General features: G+C 43.6%; 7 non-coding genes across 7 annotated transcripts; all 7 read left to right on the top strand.

Moving 5' to 3' along the window:
- Positions 1-622: 622 nt before the first annotated feature.
- trnac-gca (transfer RNA cysteine (anticodon GCA)) lies at positions 623-694 on the top strand. Its single transcript has one exon. It is a non-coding gene; the product is annotated as a tRNA-Cys (tRNA).
- Positions 695-2,244: 1,550 nt separating this feature from the next.
- On the top strand, positions 2,245-2,316 carry trnac-gca (transfer RNA cysteine (anticodon GCA)). The gene has a single exon. It is a non-coding gene; the product is annotated as a tRNA-Cys (tRNA).
- A 1,550-nt stretch (positions 2,317-3,866) lies between these two features.
- On the top strand, positions 3,867-3,938 carry trnac-gca (transfer RNA cysteine (anticodon GCA)). The gene has a single exon. It is a non-coding gene; the product is annotated as a tRNA-Cys (tRNA).
- Positions 3,939-7,110: 3,172 nt separating this feature from the next.
- On the top strand, positions 7,111-7,182 carry trnac-gca (transfer RNA cysteine (anticodon GCA)). Its single transcript has one exon. It is a non-coding gene; the product is annotated as a tRNA-Cys (tRNA).
- A 1,558-nt stretch (positions 7,183-8,740) lies between these two features.
- trnac-gca (transfer RNA cysteine (anticodon GCA)) lies at positions 8,741-8,812 on the top strand. Its single transcript has one exon. It is a non-coding gene; the product is annotated as a tRNA-Cys (tRNA).
- Positions 8,813-13,592: 4,780 nt separating this feature from the next.
- On the top strand, positions 13,593-13,664 carry trnac-gca (transfer RNA cysteine (anticodon GCA)). The gene has a single exon. It is a non-coding gene; the product is annotated as a tRNA-Cys (tRNA).
- Positions 13,665-16,832: 3,168 nt separating this feature from the next.
- trnac-gca (transfer RNA cysteine (anticodon GCA)) lies at positions 16,833-16,904 on the top strand. Its single transcript has one exon. It is a non-coding gene; the product is annotated as a tRNA-Cys (tRNA).
- The last annotated feature ends 2,124 nt before the right edge of the window (positions 16,905-19,028 follow it).

Raw genomic sequence — 19,028 nt, forward strand, 5'->3', positions numbered from 1 at the left:
CCTTTTCCATTAGCACCTACTTTGCTCAACTCTATTCAGCCCTGCTTTAGCACATTTCCATTTGGTGCTACCGCCTCAGACCAGGTACACTTTTAGTACCCTCTTCTCCCTTGGGCCAAGTCGAGCAAAGCAGGGACTAAACGTGACGTCCACAGACTATCAGATGTTGATTGGGTAAAAGTGTAACGTTTCTGCAGCAGCAGAAGTTGTCGGAACACTGTTGTGGCATCTGTAAACAAGCTGCGCCTTACACAAGTTTCGTGGCTGAAGGATAATAAACAACTGTTGTGCAAAAGCTAGCGCAGCTGGCATCGGCTGTTTCCTCCGGTCCAGAATAAAGCCACTCATGTCAAGACGACAAATAAAACAAGCGGAACCGTTCTACTTTAGATGCGCGTTCAAACTGTGTATTTAGCCTTTTTTGAATGGGTTGCAATGGGGCAGATAAAAGTTTGGAATGCACAGAAAAACGGCATGAGGTCAAACTCAGTCAATACCAGAGGAGGGTAAACTACAATCAACCCTTAATAAAAAGGTAGATAAGTGTGCAAGCTTAAAGCTCAGCTAACACTGTGTGATTGTGTCATTGTGTCTTTGCCACCCTCATATTTGCAGACAGGTAGGGGGTATAGCTCAGTGGTAGAGCATTTGACTGCAGATCAAGAGGTCCCCGGTTCAAATCCGGATGCTCCCTTTACTTAAATAGAATTTGTATTTGTTAAAAGACCAACTGCAATGTTGGCATTCCGCAGACTGCCCTTTCAACTTCATACCAATGTCTCAAGAGGGTGTAAGATGGCATTTAAGATACAGTTCCGCCCCTTTCCTTGAGTTGATTTTAGCTATAGCTTTTTTGCACTTGGTAACACTCTGTCATCGTCGTAGTGAGCGTGGTTGATTAAGACATCAAGACAACATCCTCTGCAAACAACAGTGGCGCAAAGGCCTGACCATCAGGCGCTCGCCTTCGAGCCTAATGCATGAGGTCAAATCTTATCCTTGCCTTGAGAAGTATTTAAAACAAATAGATAGCTGTGCAGCGACACAGCATATAAAGTATGATGTAACAGTTCTGTTGAGCCAATGCATGTGCTCCACCAAATATTTCAGAATATACACAAGTGAGGTGGCTACAGGTACATCTTGTATATTTTGAACAAAAGGACAGTTGAAGAGTTCCTGATTACGTTTGCTTTTCACATAATAGTCAATCTACAGCAATTTACACGTCCTCATTCAGCGTTGTCGCTAAGCATCCAAAAGATATGCCTATGCCCATCCATCATCAATGAGAAGGAGCGGAACAACGGGGCACAGAAAGGACAACACACAATGAAGTCCCCTGAAGGTTTCCATGCCCACATTCTCTCAACTCCGCAGCAGCATGTGCTGTGTGATTTGAAAAGACCTCAAAGGCTTGCCTCACACCACATGGAAACCTTGATGAGCCTGTAAGGTCTATCGCACAGACACAAGATAAGTCAAAATCTACTGACAAATCTGACAAGTCTGACAAATCTGACGAATCTGACAAATCCTTTTTCTTTAGGAGAATACCCAGTAAACGCCCAACCTATAGCATTTGTATGATGCTAAACCTATTTATAAGCATTACTAGTGCCCCTTTTCCATTAGCACCTACTTTGCTCAACTCTATTCAGCCCTGCTTTAGCACATTTCCATTTGGTGCTACCGCCTCAGACCAGGTACACTTTTAGTACCCTCTTCTCCCTTGGGCCAAGTCGAGCAAAGCAGGGACTAAACGTGACGTCCACAGACTATCAGATGTTGATTGGGTAAAAGTGTAACGTTTCTGCAGCAGCAGAAGTTGTTGGAACACTGTTGTGGCATCTGTAAACAAGCTGCGCCTTACACAAGTTTCGTGGCTGAAGGATAATAAACAACTGTTGTGCAAAAGCTAGCGCAGCTGGCATCGGCTGTTTCCTCCGGTCCAGAATAAAGCCACTCATGTCAAGACGACAAATAAAACAAGCGGAACCGTTCTACTTTAGATGCGCGTTCAAACTGTGTATTTAGCCTTTTTTGAATGGGTTGCAATAGGGCAGATAAAAGTTTGGAATGCACAGAAAAACGGCATGAGGTCAAACTCAGTCAATACCAGAGGAGGGTAAACTACAATCAACCCTTAATAAAAAGGTAGATAAGTGTGCAAGCTTAAAGCTCAGCTAACATTGTGTGATTGTGTCATTGTGTCTTTGCCACCCTCATATTTGCAGACAGGTAGGGGGTATAGCTCAGTGGTAGAGCATTTGACTGCAGATCAAGAGGTCCCCGGTTCAAATCCGGATGCTCCCTTTACTTAAATAGAATTTGTATTTGTTAAAAGACCAACTGCAATGTTGGCATTCCGCAGACTGCCCTTTCAACTTCATACCAATGTCTCAAGAGGGTGTAAGATGGCATTTAAGATACAGTTCCGCCCCTTTCCTTGAGTTGATTTTAGCTATAGCTTTTTTGCACTTGGTAACACTCTGTCATCGTCGTAGTGAGCGTGGTTGATTAAGACATCAAGACAACATCCTCTGCAAACAACAGTGGCGCAAAGGCCTGACCATCAGGCGCTCGCCTTCGAGCCTAATGCATGAGGTCAAATCTTATCCTTGCCTTGAGAAGTATTTAAAACAAATAGATAGCTGTGCAGCGACACAGCATATAAAGTATGATGTAACAGTTCTGTTGAGCCAATGCATGTGCTCCACCAAATATTTCAGAATATACACAAGTGAGGTGGCTACAGGTACATCTTGTATATTTTGAACAAAAGGACAGTTGAAGAGTTCCTGATTACGTTTGCTTTTCACATAATAGTCAATCTACAGCAATTTACACGTCCTCATTCAGCGTTGTCGCTAAGCATCCAAAAGATATGCCTATGCCCATCCATCATCAATGAGAAGGAGCGGAACAACGGGGCACAGAAAGGACAACACACAATGAAGTCCCCTGAAGGTTTCCATGCCCACATTCTCTCAACTCCGCAGCAGCATGTGCTGTGTGATTTGAAAAGACCTCAAAGGCTTGCCTCACACCACATGGAAACCTTGATGAGCCTGTAAGGTCTATCGCACAGACACAAGATAAGTCAAAAACTACTGACAAATCTGACAAGTCTGACAAATCTGACAAATCTGACAAATCCTTTTTCTTTAGGAGAATACCCAGTAAACGCCCAACCTATAGCATTTGTATGATGCTAAACCTATTTATAAGCATTACTAGTGCCCCTTTTCCATTAGCACCTACTTTGCTCAACTCTATTCAGCCCTGCTTTAGCACATTTCCATTTGGTGCTACCGCCTCAGACCAGGTACACTTTTAGTACCCTCTTCTCCCTTGGGCCAAGTCGAGCAAAGCAGGGACTAAACGTGACGTCCACAGACTATCAGATGTTGATTGGGTAAAAGTGTAACGTTTCTGCAGCAGCAGAAGTTGTTGGAACACTGTTGTGGCATCTGTAAACAAGCTGCGCCTTACACAAGTTTCGTGGCTGAAGGATAATAAACAACTGTTGTGCAAAAGCTAGCGCAGCTGGCATCGGCTGTTTCCTCCGGTCCAGAATAAAGCCACTCATGTCAAGACGACAAATAAAACAAGCGGAACCGTTCTACTTTAGATGCGCGTTCAAACTGTGTATTTAGCCTTTTTTGAATGGGTTGCAATAGGGCAGATAAAAGTTTGGAATGCACAGAAAAACGGCATGAGGTCAAACTCAGTCAATACCAGAGGAGGGTAAACTACAATCAACCCTTAATAAAAAGGTAGATAAGTGTGCAAGCTTAAAGCTCAGCTAACATTGTGTGATTGTGTCATTGTGTCTTTGCCACCCTCATATTTGCAGACAGGTAGGGGGTATAGCTCAGTGGTAGAGCATTTGACTGCAGATCAAGAGGTCCCCGGTTCAAATCCGGATGCTCCCTTTACTTAAATAGAATTTGTATTTGTTAAAAGACCAACTGCAATGTTGGCATTCCGCAGACTGCCCTTTCAACTTCATACCAATGTCTCAAGAGGGTGTAAGATGGCATTTAAGATACAGTTCCGCCCCTTTCCTTGAGTTGATTTTAGCTATAGCTTTTTTGCACTTGGTAACACTCTGTCATCGTCGTAGTGAGCGTGGTTGATTAAGGCATCAAGACAACATCCTCTGCAAACAACAGTGGCGCAAAGGCCTGACCATCAGGCGCTCCTCTTCGAGCCTAATGCATGAGGTCAAATCTTATCCTTGCCTTGAGAAGTATTTAAAACAAATAGATAGCTGTGCAGCGACACAGCATATAAAGTATGATGTAACAGTTCTGTTGAGCCAATGCATGTGCTCCACCAAATATTTCAGAATATACACAAGTGAGGTGGCTACAGGTACATCTTGTATATTTTGAACAAAAGGACAGTTGAAGAGTTCCTGATTACGTTTGCTTTTCACATAATAGTCAATCTACAGCAATTTACACGTCCTCATTCAGCGTTGTCGCTAAGCATCCAAAAGATATGCCTATGCCCATCCATCATCAATGAGAAGGAGCGGAACAACGGGGCACAGAAAGGACAACACACAATGAATTCCCCTGAAGGTTTCCATGCCCACATTCTCTCAACTCCGCAGCAGCATGTGCTGTGTGATTTGAAAAGACCTCAAAGGCTTGCCTCACACCACATGGAAACCTTGATGAGCCTGTAAGGTCTATCGCACAGACACAAGATAAGTCAAAAACTACTGACAAATCTGACAAGTCTGACAAATCTGACAAATCTGACAAATCCTTTTTCTTTAGGAGAATACCCAGTAAACGCCCAACCTATAGCATTTGTATGATGCTAAACCTATTTATAAGCATTACTAGTGCCCCTTTTCCATTAGCACCTACTTTGCTCAACTCTATTCAGCCCTGCTTTAGCACATTTCCATTTGGTGCTACCGCCTCAGACCAGGTACACTTTTAGTACCCTCTTCTCCCTTGGGCCAAGTCGAGCAAAGCAGGGACTAAACGTGACGTCCACAGACTATCAGATGTTGATTGGGTAAAAGTGTAACGTTTCTGCAGCAGCAGAAGTTGTCGGAACACTGTTGTGGCATCTGTAAACAAGCTGCGCCTTACACAAGTTTCGTGGCTGAAGGATAATAAACAACTGTTGTGCAAAAGCTAGCGCAGCTGGCATCGGCTGTTTCCTCCGGTCCAGAATAAAGCCACTCATGTCAAGACGACAAATAAAACAAGCGGAACCGTTCTACTTTAGATGCGCGTTCAAACTGTGTATTTAGCCTTTTTTGAATGGGTTGCAATGGGGCAGATAAAAGTTTGGAATGCACAGAAAAACGGCATGAGGTCAAACTCAGTCAATACCATAGGAGGGTAAACTACAATCAACCCTTAATAAAAAGGTAGATAAGTGTGCAAGCTTAAAGCTCAGCTAACACTGTGTGATTGTGTCATTGTGTCTTTGCCACCCTCATATTTGCAGACAGGTAGGGAGTATAGCTCAGTGGTAGAGCATTTGACTGCAGATCAAGAGGTCCCCGGTGGAAATCCGAATGCTCCCTTTACTTAAATAGAATTTGTATTTGTTAAAAGACCAACTGCAATGTTGGCATTCCGCAGACTGCCCTTTCAACTTCATACCAATGTCTCAAGAGGGTGTAAGATGGCATTTAAGATACAGTTCCGCCCCTTTCCTTGAGTTGATTTTAGCTACAGCTTTTTTGCACTTGGTAACACTCTGTCATCGTCGTAGTGAGCGTGGTTGATTAAGACATCAAGACAACATCCTCTGCAAACAACAGTGGCGCAAAGGCCTGACCATCAGGCGCTCGCCTTCGAGCCTAATGCATGAGGTCAAATCTTATCCTTGCCTTGAGAAGTATTTAAAACAAATAGATAGCTGTGCAGCGACACAGCATATAAAGTATGATGTAACAGTTCTGTTGAGCCAATGCATGTGCTCCACCAAATATTTCAGAATATACACAAGTGAGGTGGCTACAGGTACATCTTGTATATTTTGAACAAAAGGACAGTTGAAGAGTTCCTGATTACGTTTGCTTTTCACATAATAGTCAATCTACAGCAATTTACACGTCCTCATTCAGCGTTGTCGCTAAGCATCCAAAAGATATGCCTATGCCCATCCATCATCAATGAGAAGGAGCGGAAAAACGGGGCACAGAAAGTACAACACACAATGAAGTCCCCTGAAGGTTTCCATGCCCACATTCTCTCAACTCCGCAGCAGCATGTGCTGTGTGATCTGAAAAGACCTCAAAGGCTTGCCTCACACCACATGGAAACCTTGATGAGCCTGTAAGGTCTATCGCACAGACACAAGATAAGTCAAAAACTACTGACAAATCTGACAAGTCTGACAAATCTGACAAATCTGACAAATCCTTTTTCTTTAGGAGAATACCCAGTAAACGCCCAACCTATAGCATTTGTATGATGCTAAACCTATTTATAAGCATTACTAGTGCCCCTTTTCCATTAGCACCTACTTTGCTCAACTCTATTCAGCCCTGTTTTAGCACATTTCCATTTGGTGCTACCGCCTCAGACCAGGTACACTTTTAGTACCCTCTTCTCCCTTGGGCCAAGTCGAGCAAAGCAGGGACTAAACGTGACGTCCACAGACTATCAGATGTTGATTGGGTAAAAGTGTAACGTTTCTGCAGCAGCAGAAGTTGTCGGAACACTGTTGTGGCATCTGTAAACAAGCTGCGCCTTACACAAGTTTCGTGGCTGAAGGATAATAAACAACTGTTGTGCAAAAGCTAGCGCAGCTGGCATCGGCTGTTTCCTCCGGTCCAGAATAAAGCCACTCATGTCAAGACGACAAATAAAACAAGCGGAACCGTTCTACTTTAGATGCGCGTTCAAACTGTGTATTTAGCCTTTTTTGAATGGGTTGCAATGGGGCAGATAAAAGTTTGGAATGCACAGAAAAACGGCATGAGGTCAAACTCAGTCAATACCAGAGGAGGGTAAACTACAATCAACCCTTAATAAAAAGGTAGATAAGTGTGCAAGCTCAAAGCTCAGCTAACACTGTGTGATTGTGTCATTGTGTCTTTGCCACCCTCATATTTGCAGACAGGTAGGGGGTATAGCTCAGTGGTAGAGCATTTGACTGCAGATCAAGAGGTCCCCAGTTCAAATCCGGATGCTCCCTTTACTTAAATAGAATTTGTATTTGTTAAAAGACTAACTGCAATGTTGGCATTCCGCAGACTGCCCTTTCAACTTCATACCAATGTCTCAAGAGGGTGTAAGATGGCATTTAAGATACAGTTCCGCCCCTTTCCTTGAGTTGATTTTAGCTATAGCTTTTTTGCACTTGGTAACACTCTGTCATCGTCGTAGTGAGCGTGGTTGATTAAGACATCAAGACAACATCCTCTGCAAACAACAGTGGCGCAAAGGCCTGACCATCAGGCGCTCGCCTTCGAGCCTAATGCATGAGGTCAAATCTTATCCTTGCCTTGAGAAGTATTTAAAACAAATAGATAGGTGTGCAGCGACACAGCATATAAAGTATGATGTAACAGTTCTGTTGAGCCAATGCATGTGCTCCACCAAATATTTCAGAATATACACAAGGGCAGAGGTGAGGTGGCTACAGGTACATCTTGTATATTTTGAACAAAAGGACAGTTGAAGAGTTCCTGATTACGTTTGCTTTTCACATAATAGTCAATCTACAGCAATTTACACGTCCTCATTCAGCGTTGTCGCTAAGCATCCAAAAGATATGCCTATGCCCATCCATCATCAATGAGAAGGAGCGGAACAACGGGGCACAGAAAGGACAACACACAATGAAGTCCCCTGAAGGTTTCCATGCCCACATTCTCTCAACTCCGCAGCAGCATGTGCTGTGTGATCTGAAAAGACCTCAAAGGCTTGCCTCACACCACATGGAAACCTTGATGAGCCTGTAAGGTCTATCGCACAGACACAAGATAAGTCAAAAACTACTGACAAATCTGACAAGTCTGACAAATCTGACAAATCTGACAAATCCTTTTTCTTTAGGAGAATACCCAGTAAACGCCCAACCTATAGCATTTGTATGATGCTAAACCTATTTATAAGCATTACTAGTGCCCCTTTTCCATTAGCACCTACTTTGCTCAACTCTATTCAGCCCTGCTTTAGCACATTTCCATTTGGTGCTACCGCCTCAGACCAGGTACACTTTTAGTACCCTCTTCTCCCTTGGGCCAAGTCGAGCAAAGCAGGGACTAAACGTGACGTCCACAGACTATCCGATGTTGATTGGGTAAAAGTGTAACGTTTCTGCAGCAGCAGAAGTTGTCGGAACACTATTGTGGCATCTGTAAACAAGCTGCGCCTTACACAAGTTTCGTGGCTGAAGGATAATAAACAACTGTTGTGCAAAAGCTAGCGCAGCTGGCATCGGCTGTTTCCTCCGGTCCAGAATAAAGCCACTCATGTCAAGACGACAAATAAAACAAGCGGAACCGTTCTACTTTAGATGCGCGTTCAAACTGTGTATTTAGCCTTTTTTGAATGGGTTGCAATGGGGCAGATAAAAGTTTGGAATGCACAGAAAAACGGCATGAGGTCAAACTCAGTCAATACCATAGGAGGGTAAACTACAATCAACCCTTGATAAAAAGGTAGATAAGTGTGCAAGCTTAAAGCTCAGCTAACACTGTGTGATTGTGTCATTGTGTCTTTGCCACCCTCATATTTGCAGACAGGTAGGGGGTATAGCTCAGTGGTAGAGCATTTGACTGCAGATCAAGAGGTCCCCGGTTCAAATCCGGATGCTCCCTTTACTTAAATAGAATTTGTATTTGTTAAAAGACCAACTGCAATGTTGGCATTCCGCAGACTGCCCTTTCAACTTCATACCAATGTCTCAAGAGGGTGTAAGATGGCATTTAAGATACAGTTCCGCCCCTTTCCTTGAGTTGATTTTAGCTATAGCTTTTTTGCACTTGGTAACACTCTGTCATCGTCGTAGTGAGCGTGGTTGATTAAGACATCAAGACAACATCCTCTGCAAACAACAGTGGCGCAAAGGCCTGACCATCAGGCGCTCCTCTTCGAGCCTAATGCATGAGGTCAAATCTTATCCTTGCCTTGAGAAGTATTTAAAACAAATAGATAGCTGTGCAGCGACACAGCATATAAAGTATGATGTAACAGTTCTGTTGAGCCAATGCATGTGCTCCACCAAATATTTCAGAATATACACAAGTGAGGTGGCTACAGGTACATCTTGTATATTTTGAACAAAAGGACAGTTGAAGAGTTCCTGATTACGTTTGCTTTTCACATAATAGTCAATCTACAGCAATTTACACGTCCTCATTCAGCGTTGTCGCTAAGCATCCAAAAGATATGCCTATGCCCATCCATCATCAATGAGAAGGAGCGGAACAACGGGGCACAGAAAGGACAACACACAATGAAGTCCCCTGAAGGTTTCCATGCCCACATTCTCTCAACTCCGCAGCAGCATGTGCTGTGTGATCTGAAAAGACCTCAAAGGCTTGCCTCACACCACATGGAAACCTTGATGAGCCTGTAAGGTCTATCGCACAGACACAAGATAAGTCAAAAACTACTGACAAATCTGACAAGTCTGACAAATCTGACAAATCTGACAAATCCTTTTTCTTTAGGAGAATACCCAGTAAACGCCCAACCTATAGCATTTGTATGATGCTAAACCTATTTATAAGCATTACTAGTGCCCCTTTTCCATTAGCACCTACTTTGCTCAACTCTATTCAGCCCTGCTTTAGCACATTTCCATTTGGTGCTACCGCCTCAGACCAGGTACACTTTTAGTACCCTCTTCTCCCTTGGGCCAAGTCGAGCAAAGCAGGGACTAAACGTGACGTCCACAGACTATCCGATGTTGATTGGGTAAAAGTGTAACGTTTCTGCAGCAGCAGAAGTTGTCGGAACACTGTTGTGGCATCTGTAAACAAGCTGCGCCTTACACAAGTTTCGTGGCTGAAGGATAATAAACAACTGTTGTGCAAAAGCTAGCGCAGCTGGCATCGGCTGTTTCCTCCGGTCCAGAATAAAGCCACTCATGTCAAGACGACAAATAAAACAAGCGGAACCGTTCTACTTTAGATGCGCGTTCAAACTGTGTATTTAGCCTTTTTTGAATGGGTTGCAATGGGGCAGATAAAAGTTTGGAATGCACAGAAAAACGGCATGAGGTCAAACTCAGTCAATACCATAGGAGGGTAAACTACAATCAACCCTTAATAAAAAGGTAGATAAGTGTGCAAGCTTAAAGCTCAGCTAACACTGTGTGATTGTGTCATTGTGTCTTTGCCACCCTCATATTTGCAGACAGGTAGGGGGTATAGCTCAGTGGTAGAGCATTTGACTGCAGATCAAGAGGTCCCCGGTCGAAATCCGAATGCTCCCTTTACTTAAATAGAATTTGTATTTGTTAAAAGACCAACTACAATGTTGGCATTCCGCAGACTGCCCTTTCAACTTCATACCAATGTCTCAAGAGGGTGTAAGATGGCATTTAAGATACAGTTCCGCCCCTTTCCTTGAGTTGATTTTAGCTACAGCTTTTTTGCACTTGGTAACACTCTGTCATCGTCGTAGTGAGCGTGGTTGATTAAGACATCAAGACAACATCCTCTGCAAACAACAGTGGCGCAAAGGCCTGACCATCAGGCGCTCGCCTTCGAGCCTAATGCATGAGGTCAAATCTTATCCTTGCCTTGAGAAGTATTTAAAACAAATAGATAGGTGTGCAGCGACACAGCATAAAAAGTATGATGTAACAGTTCTGTTGAGCCAATGCATGTGCTCCACCAAATATTTCAGAATATACACAAGTGAGGTGGCTACAGGTACATCTTGTATATTTTGAACAAAAGGACAGTTGAAGAGTTCCTGATTACGTTTGCTTTTCACATAATAGTCAATCTACAGCAATTTACACGTCCTCATTCAGCGTTGTCGCTAAGCATCCAAAAGATATGCCTATGCCCATCCATCATCAATGAGAAGGAGCGGAAAAACGGGGCACAGAAAGTACAACACACAATGAAGTCCCCTGAAGGTTTCCATGCCCACATTCTCTCAACTCCGCAGCAGCATGTGCTGTGTGATCTGAAAAGACCTCAAAGGCTTGCCTCACACCACATGGAAACCTTGATGAGCCTGTAAGGTCTATCGCACAGACACAAGATAAGTAAAAAACTACTGACAAATCTGACAAGTCTGACAAATCTGACAAATCTGACAAATCCTTTTTCTTTAGGAGAATACCCAGTAAACGCCCAACCTATAGCATTTGTATGATGCTAAACCTATTTATAAGCATTACTAGTGCCCCTTTTCCATTAGCACCTACTTTGCTCAACTCTATTCAGCCCTGTTTTAGCACATTTCCATTTGGTGCTACCGCCTCAGACCAGGTACACTTTTAGTACCCTCTTCTCCCTTGGGCCAAGTCGAGCAAAGCAGGGACTAAACGTGACGTCCACAGACTATCAGATGTTGATTGGGTAAAAGTGTAACGTTTCTGCAGCAGCAGAAGTTGTCGGAACACTGTTGTGGCATCTGTAAACAAGCTGCGCCTTACACAAGTTTCGTGGCTGAAGGATAATAAACAACTGTTGTGCAAAAGCTAGCGCAGCTGGCATCGGCTGTTTCCTCCGGTCCAGAATAAAGCCACTCATGTCAAGACGACAAATAAAACAAGCGGAACCGTTCTACTTTAGATGCGCGTTCAAACTGTGTATTTAGCCTTTTTTGAATGGGTTGCAATGGGGCAGATAAAAGTTTGGAATGCACAGAAAAACGGCATGAGGTCAAACTCAGTCAATACCAGAGGAGGGTAAACTACAATCAACCCTTAATAAAAAGGTAGATAAGTGTGCAAGCTTAAAGCTCAGCTAACACTGTGTGATTGTGTCATTGTGTCTTTGCCACCCTCATATTTGCAGACAGGTAGGGGGTATAGCTCAGTGGTAGAGCATTTGACTGCAGATCAAGAGGTCCCTTTACTTAAATAGAATTTGTATTTGTTAAAAGACTAACTGCAATGTTGGCATTCCGCAGACTGCCCTTTCAACTTCATACCAATGTCTCAAGAGGGTGTAAGATGGCATTTAAGATACAGTTCCGCCCCTTTCCTTGAGTTGATTTTAGCTATAGCTTTTTTGCACTTGGTAACACTCTGTCATCGTCGTAGTGAGCGTGGTTGATTAAGACATCAAGACAACATCCTCTGCAAACAACAGTGGCGCAAAGGCCTGACCATCAGGAGCTCGCCTTCGAGCCTAATGCATGAGGTCAAATCTTATCCTTGCCTTGAGAAGTATTTAAAACAAATAGATAGGTGTGCAGCGACACAGCATATAAAGTATGATGTAACAGTTCTGTTGAGCCAATGCATGTGCTCCACCAAATATTTCAGAATATACACAAGGGCAGAGGTGAGGTGGCTACAGGTACATCTTGTATATTTTGAACAAAAGGACAGTTGAAGAGTTCCTGATTACGTTTGCTTTTCACATAATAGTCAATCTACAGCAATTTACACGTCCTCATTCAGCGTTGTCGCTAAGCATCCAAAAGATATGCCTATGCCCATCCATCATCAATGAGAAGGAGCGGAACAACGGGGCACAGAAAGGACAACACACAATGAAGTCCCCTGAAGGTTTCCATGCCCACATTCTCTCAACTCCGCAGCAGCATGTGCTGTGTGATCTGAAAAGACCTCAAAGGCTTGCCTCACACCACATGGAAACCTTGATGAGCCTGTAAGGTCTATCGCACAGACACAAGATAAGTCAAAAACTACTGACAAATCTGACAAGTCTGACAAATCTGACAAATCTGACAAATCCTTTTTCTTTAGGAGAATACCCAGTAAACGCCCAACCTATAGCATTTGTATGATGCTAAACCTATTTATAAGCATTACTAGTGCCCCTTTTCCATTAGCACCTACTTTGCTCAACTCTATTCAGCCCTGCTTTAGCACATTTCCATTTGGTGCTACCGCCTCAGACAAGGTACACTTTTAGTACCCTCTTCTCCCTTGGGCCAAGTCGAGCAAAGCAGGGACTAAACGTGACGTCCACAGACTATCAGATGTTGATTGGGTAAAAGTGTAACGTTTCTGCAGCAGCAGAAGTTGTCGGAACACTGTTGTGGCATCTGTAAACAAGCTGCGCCTTACACAAGTTTCATGGCTGAAGGATAATAAACAACTGTTGTGCAAAAGCTAGCGCAGCTGGCATCGGCTGTTTCCTCCGGTCCAGAATAAAGCCACTCATGTCAAGACGACAAATAAAACAAGCGGAACCGTTCTACTTTAGATGCGCGTTCAAACTGTGTATTTAGCCTTTTTTGAATGGGTTGCAATGGGGCAGATAAAAGTTTGGAATGCACAGAAAAACGGCATGAGGTCAAACTCAGTCAATACCAGAGGAGGGTAAACTACAATCAACCCTTAATAAAAAGGTAGATAAGTGTGCAAGCTTAAAGCTCAGCTAACACTGTGTGATTGTGTCATTGTGTCTTTGCCACCCTCATATTTGCAGACAGGTAGGGGGTATAGCTCAGTGGTAGAGCATTTGACTGCAGATCAAGAGGTCCCCGGTTCAAATCCGGATGCTCCCTTTACTTAAATAGAATTTGTATTTGTTAAAAGACCAACTGCAATGTTGGCATTCCGCAGACTGCCCTTTCAACTTCATACCAATGTCTCAAGAGGGTGTAAGATGGCATTTAAGATACAGTTCCGCCCCTTTCCTTGAGTTGATTTTAGCTATAGCTTTTTTGCACTTGGTAACACTCTGTCATCGTCGTAGTGAGCGTGGTTGATTAAGACATCAAGACAACATCCTCTGCAAACAACAGTGGCGCAAAGGCCTGACCATCAGGCGCTCCTCTTCGAGCCTAATGCATGAGGTCAAATCTTATCCTTGCCTTGAGAAGTATTTAAAACAAATAGATAGCTGTGCAGCGACACAGCATATAAAGTATGATGTAACAGTTCTGTTGAGCCAATGCATGTGCTCCACCAAATATTTCAGAATATACACAAGTGAGGTGGCTACAGGTACATCTTGTATATTTTGAACAAAAGGACAGTTGAAGAGTTCCTGATTACGTTTGCTTTTCACATAATAGTCAATCTACAGCAATTTACACGTCCTCATTCAGCGTTGTCGCTAAGCATCCAAAAGATATGCCTATGCCCATCCATCATCAATGAGAAGGAGCGGAACAACGGGGCACAGAAAGGACAACACACAATGAAGTCCCCTGAAGGTTTCCATGCCCACATTCTCTCAACTCCGCAGCAGCATGTGCTGTGTGATCTGAAAAGACCTCAAAGGCTTGCCTCACACCACATGGAAACCTTGATGAGCCTGTAAGGTCTATCGCACAGACACAAGATAAGTCAAAAACTACTGACAAATCTGACAAGTCTGACAAATCTGACAAATCTGACAAATCCTTTTTCTTTAGGAGAATACCCAGTAAACGCCCAACCTATAGCATTTGTATGATGCTAAACCTATTTATAAGCATTACTAGTGCCCCTTTTCCATTAGCACCTACTTTGCTCAACTCTATTCAGCCCTGCTTTAGCACATTTCCATTTGGTGCTACCGCCTCAGACCAGGTACACTTTTAGTACCCTCTTCTCCCTTGGGCCAAGTCGAGCAAAGCAGGGACTAAACGTGACGTCCACAGACTATCCGATGTTGATTGGGTAAAAGTGTAACGTTTCTGCAGCAGCAGAAGTTGTCGGAACACTGTTGTGGCATCTGTAAACAAGCTGCGCCTTACACAAGTTTCGTGGCTGAAGGATAATAAACAACTGTTGTGCAAAAGCTAGCGCAGCTGGCATCGGCTGTTTCCTCCGGTCCAGAATAAAGCCACTCATGTCAAGACGACAAATAAAACAAGCGGAACCGTTCTACTTTAGATGCGCGTTCAAACTGTGTATTTAGCCTTTTTTGAATGGGTTGCAATGGGGCAGATAAAAGTTTGGAATGCACAGAAAAACGGCATGAGGTCAAACTCAGTCAATACCATAGGAGGGTAAACTACAATCAACCCTTGATAAAAAGGTAGATAAGTGTGCAAGCTTAAAGCTCAGCTAACACTGTGTGATTGTGTCATTGTGTCTTTGCCACCCTCATATTTGCAGACAGATAGGGGAGTATAGCTCAGTGGTAGAGCATTTGACTGCAGATCAAGAGGTCATCTGCTCCCTTTACTTAAATAGAATTTGTATTTGTTAAAAGACCAACTGCAATGTTGGCATTCCGCAGACTGCCCTTTCAACTTCATACCAATGTCTCAAGAGGGTGTAAGATGGCATTTAAGATACAGTTCCGCCCCTTTCCTTGAGTTGATTTTAGCTACAGCTTTTTTGCACTTGGTAACACTCTGTCATCGTCGTAGTGAGCGTGGTTGATTAAGACATCAAGACAATATCCTCTGCAAACAACAGTGGCGCAAAGGCCTGACCATCAGGCGCTCGCCTTCGAGCCTAATGCATGAGGTCAAATCTTATCCTTGCCTTGAGAAGTATTTAAAACAAATAGATAGGTGTGCAGCGACACAGCATATAAAGTATGATGTAACAGTTCTGTTGAGCCAATGCATGTGCTCCACCAAATATTTCAGAATATACACAAGGGCAGAGGTGAGGTGGCTACAGGTACATCTTGTATATTTTGAACAAAAGGACAGTTGAAGAGTTCCTGATTACGTTTGCTTTTCACATAATAGTCAATCTACAGCAATTTACACGTCCTCATTCAGCGTTGTCGCTAAGCATCCAAAAGATATGCCTATGCCCAGCCATCATCAATGAGAAGGAGCGGAAAAACGGGGCACAGAAAGTACAACACACAATGAAGTCCCCTGAAGGTTTCCATGCCCACATTCTCTCAACTCCGCAGCAGCATGTGCTGTGTGATCTGAAAAGACCTCAAAGGCTTGCCTCACACCACATGGAAACCTTGATGAGCCTGTAAGGTCTATCGCACAGACACAAGATAAGTCAAAAACTACTGACAAATCTGACAAGTCTGACAAATCTGACAAATCTGACAAATCCTTTTTCTTTAGGAGAATACCCAGTAAACGCCCAACCTATAGCATTTGTATGATGCTAAACCTATTTATAAGCATTACTAGTGCCCCTTTTCCATTAGCACCTACTTTGCTCAACTCTATTCAGCCCTGCTTTAGCACATTTCCATTTGGTGCTACCGCCTCAGACCAGGTACACTTTTAGTACCCTCTTCTCCCTTGGGCCAAGTCGAGCAAAGCAGGGACTAAACGTGACGTCCACAGACTATCAGATGTTGATTGGGTAAAAGTGTAACGTTTCTGCAGCAGCAGAAGTTGTCGGAACACTGTTGTGGCATCTGTAAACAAGCTGCGCCTTACACAAGTTTCGTGGCTGAAGGATAATAAACAACTGTTGTGCAAAAGCTAGCGCAGCTGGCATCGGCTGTTTCCTCCGGTCCAGAATAAAGCCACTCATGTCAAGACGACAAATAAAACAAGCGGAACCGTTCTACTTTAGATGCGCGTTCAAACTGTGTATTTAGCCTTTTTTGAATGGGTTGCAATAGGGCAGATAAAAGTTTGGAATGCACAGAAAAACGGCATGAGGTCAAACTCAGTCAATACCAGAGGAGGGTAAACTACAATCAACCCTTAATAAAAAGGTAGATAAGTGTGCAAGCTTAAAGCTCAGCTAACACTGTGTGATTGTGTCATTGTGTCTTTGCCACCCTCATATTTGCAGACAGGTAGGGGAGTATAGCTCAGTGGTAGAGCATTTGACTGCAGATCAAGAGGTCCCCGGTTCAAATCCGGATGCTCCCATTACCTAACCCTTTAAGCGCCAAAGTCGCAGAAATGCAACTTTACCGTACAAGGAAATTAATGAAATAATAGTAGAAAATGAATCACTTCAGTCATTGGTCGGTTCGGTGCAACTTCCCTTTATTAGCCAGGTATGATCCAGGGCAGATCCGGTAAGGAAAAAAATGGCTGGAGGAAGTACACGTGGCATGCAATTTACAGCAGATTCTGACTCTGAAGGGTATTATCTCCCCGAGAGTGACGATGGATTTCCAAGTGGAGATGAAGGGACTTCGAAACAACGGACAGGTGCAAAGGACAGACGGAGGCGAGGAACCAGTGGAACCAGTGGCTGCAGTAAAACTTGCCCGGTGGATGAGAGCTGGGACATGCTGAGAGAGGTCGAGGTATTTGAGGCATGGATCAAACCTTTTGAAGACCCAGTTGGCTACACAGGAGAGATGGATCTGACGGATGCTAATCCATTTGATATTCTGTCACTCTTTCTGACCGATCAGTTTTGGACTTTCATTACTGATGAGACAAATAGATATGCACATCAGTGTATGGCACCTATGATTCTGAAGCCACATTCAAGATTTCTTGAGTGGTATGATGTATCAGTCACCGAAATGAAAGCTTTCTTCGCTTTGCATCTCTCCATGGGCCTTGTTGAGAAACCTGAAATCGAGGATTACTGGGGAACATTTTGGCTTACACAAACGCCTGGATTTGGAAATGTAATGTCAAGAAACAGATTTGAAATCATTCTTTCGTTCTTTCATTTTGTCAACAATAATGATTATGTGAGAACAGGCGAGCCCGGGCACGATAAACTGTTCAAAGTCCGCCCAATAATAGATTTGATTATTCCCAAATTTGCAGCAGTTTACAGTCCAATCAAGGAGCTTTCTTTAGATGAAATGACAATAGCTTTCAAGGGGAGATCTTCACTAAAATGTTACTCTCCGAATAAACCTGACAAATATGGCTATAGAGTGTATGCCCTGAGTGAAAGCTGTTCAGGGTATGTTTTGCGCTGGTCAATGCACACTGGACAGTACAAAAATAATGCAAGCAACATCAGTGCAACACACGCAGTTGTCCGTGAGTTGGTTTCTCCCTTTACGGGCAAAGGACACGAGATTTACATGGACAGTTACTATACCTCGCCTGTAATTGCAAATGAATTAGCAGATTTGGAAACTGGACTGTGTGGGACGGTAAGGATTACCAGGTTGGGGATGCCAAAATGCCTTGGTAAAAGTGTCTTACAGCTGAAAAAAGGAGATGACCCAGTTTTTTGCAGAAAGGGAAAACTCCTGGCTTGTGCTTGGCACGATACTAAACGTCTCACCATGTTGTCCACAGTCCATGGAAATGATTGTGTTCAGAGGAGGATCCGATCCAAGACAGATGACACTGGCTTCCGTGACATCAAAAGACCTGTATGTGTCGACCAGTACAACGCCTACATGGGTGGAGTGGACACTGCTGACCAGAGGATGAAGACATACCGCTTTCCACACAGGTCCCGGAAATGGTATCATCGCATATTCAATGCCATTATAAGCATAAGTATTGTCAACTCACACATCATATACACCAAATCCACTCCAGGCCCACACAAACCTTTAAAGGTTTACATTCAGAAGATTATTGATGCATTACTGGCTGATCACTCCAAAAAACAAGAAAGGCGCTCAAGACCGGAGGGTGAAATGCCACAGAGACTCACAGAGCGTCATTGGCTTTGTCAAGCAGAGGGACGTCCAGACTGCGCCGTGTGCTCTGACCGCTCTCGTACCAAAGGCAGGCGGCAAACAAAGTACAGGTGCCGTCAGTGTGGCGTTGGCCTCTGTGCGGTTCCATGCAACGAGAGATACCATACGCTAAAAAACTTTAAATGCTGTCATTTGGATATGTAAAAGTGCAGGGTACCTTGACCCTGGATGGACATCTTTTCTGTGATGGCTCTCTCCTTTCTTCACTGCTTTCTCCACAACCTGCCTGGCACCAATGATGGATGTATAAGTTGGAAAAATAAAAAAAATGAAAAAAATACATAATAAATACCGTGTTTGTCATCATTTGGTCAGAACTTGTAATCAGGGCCCGAGTTTGAAGATGTGAGCAAAAGGGGTG

Source organism: Eucyclogobius newberryi, unplaced genomic scaffold (assembly GCF_026437365.1).
Source record: "Eucyclogobius newberryi isolate DKJ021-1_F unplaced genomic scaffold, fEucNew1.0.hap1 SCAF_6, whole genome shotgun sequence".
Classification (NCBI taxonomy): Eukaryota; Metazoa; Chordata; class Actinopteri; order Gobiiformes; family Gobiidae; genus Eucyclogobius; species Eucyclogobius newberryi.